The sequence below is a fragment of the Phyllobates terribilis genome, unplaced genomic scaffold (genome assembly GCF_046119375.1).
Source record: "Phyllobates terribilis strain yellow unplaced genomic scaffold, ASM4611937v1 Scaffold_4__5_contigs__length_816908805, whole genome shotgun sequence".
Lineage (NCBI taxonomy): Eukaryota > Metazoa > Chordata > Amphibia > Anura > Dendrobatidae > Phyllobates > Phyllobates terribilis.
Window position 1 is genome coordinate 51827551 of NW_027362764.1, and position 2029 is coordinate 51829579.

The 2029-nt window shown below is 41.1% G+C and overlaps 1 non-coding gene across 1 annotated transcript; it reads right to left on the reverse strand.

Moving 5' to 3' along the window:
* Positions 1–436: 436 nt before the first annotated feature.
* TRNAA-UGC (transfer RNA alanine (anticodon UGC)) lies at positions 437–508 on the reverse strand. Its single transcript has one exon. It is a non-coding gene; the product is annotated as a tRNA-Ala (tRNA).
* Positions 509–2029: the final 1521 nt, after the last annotated feature.

Consider the following 2029-nt stretch of genomic DNA (forward strand, 5'->3'; position numbering starts at 1 on the left):
GGTGAAGTGTACCTACGATAACAATTACAGACCTCTCCATTCTTTGTAGGTGGGAAAACTGGCAAAATCAGCAGCGTATCAAATACTAATACTGTACTAATAGCACACAGTACTCACATAATATACCAGCAGGTGGGATTAGGTTTGGGGGGCTCCTGTCCAGCGGCCACAGAATAACTGTTGCGGCCGCTGGTCCTGAAAACTGATTTCCTCCTCTCTAGTCTCTAGCGATGTATGTAGGTGTATTGTGCTGATTACACTGCCCCCTACTGTCCAACAATCACTCTGCATAACATTTTCAAAAGCAAATACCTGATATTTAGTGCTGAGTGCAGTTTTTGTGTTACACCCAGACAGACGAGCCGCTGTATACTCACACGTATCAGATTTCTGAATATTTTTTGGAGACTTTACTAGCTTTTGGTATCACAAAACATGGAGATGCCAGGGATTGAACCCAGGGCCTCATACATGCAAAGCATGTGCTCTACCACTGAGCTACATCCCCTGTATGGACACCCAGGGATTTGTTCTCATCTCCAAGAGACACTAATCTATGACTACTAATAGATTTTCTCTATTATTTTTGCTCTTTTATAATCATGCAGCATAAATAGCATCATATTCTAATAGTCTGGACTATAAGGGACAAGACAAAACTATTTTTCTTTAATTTTTTATTATTTGTTTATATTTAAAATATGGGGAAAAAAGGAGGCGATTTTATTTTTTATGCCTTTTATTGAACAGATTAAAAAAAATGCAATTCTGCTTTTTGCATATTTTAAAGAGATTGTTCCCTACTGGATGGCACTTTTCTATTGTCCCAGTCAAATAAGAAGAAAGCACAGAGCACTTACCTCCCAGATACGCACTGTGACAAGCACTGCACCCTATGATGATCTCCTGATATTGCTTAAGCCTCATGATTGGTTCCAGGCCATCAGCGGCGGCAGAAAGGCGGCATCGCCTGCAGGAGAGATTACACTCTTGTGTGATGTGACTGCTCTCTAAGTCATCCGGATTGTCGTGGGACAGTATGGATTATATTCACGGCGGACAGGTGAGTATTATGGTGGATTACTATTTTTTCTCGTTTACAGGTGACAAGGGCATCAGGGATTAGGTATTAAGGTGAGCATTATGGTGGTTTTTAAAAAATTTTTCTCTTTTACTGGGGACAAGGGCTTCGGTGAAATAGGTGTACAAGTGAGTATAATACTTTTTTATTTTTATTTCAATAAAGGAGTGTTTGTCTTTATTTCAAATAAAGGACTTTATTCTGGGTGGTTTTTTTTACAATCTGACTATTGGGTTAGTAATAGGGCGTCTTATAGATGCCTCTCCATTACTAACTTGTGGGCTTGATGTTAGCGGCCATAAAACAGCTGACGTCAACCCCACAATCATTTACCCACTTGTCATCACATCAGGGTAAGTGGGAAGAGTGGATGCTAAGCATCAGATTTGGTATATTTTATTGATGCACCAATTCTGGAGCAGCTGAGAGCTGATGTTTTTAGTCTAGGAGGTGGACAATAACCATGGCCACTTCCTAAGCTATTAAATATCAGCCCCCAGCTGTCTGTTTAGCCTTTGATGGTTAGTGAATAAAGGGGGACCCCACATCAATTTTTGTTTGGGGTCTCCCCTTTAATAATCAGTAAAGGCTAAGCAATCAGCTGAGCACTGATATTAATAGCCTGGGAACCTTTATGGGTATTGGCCTGTTCCCAGAACATTAATATCAGCCACCAGCCATTGACTTTCCCTTTGCTGATTATGAAAATGACGAGGGACCCCACTTCTTTTTTTTTTTTTATTAACAAGTACAGTAAAATACACACCTAAGGTAACCTTAGTTCACAGCATCTAGGTGTTCCAACAGCTGGAAACTCCCAAAACCTAAAATGTTCCTCAAAGTTACCCATGAGGTTTCTGGGCCTTGCAGCTGCCGGTAGACCCGGTGGCTTTGAACTCTACAAGGTTACCGGAGTTCAAGCCACCGGGTCTCACGGTAGCTCTAATG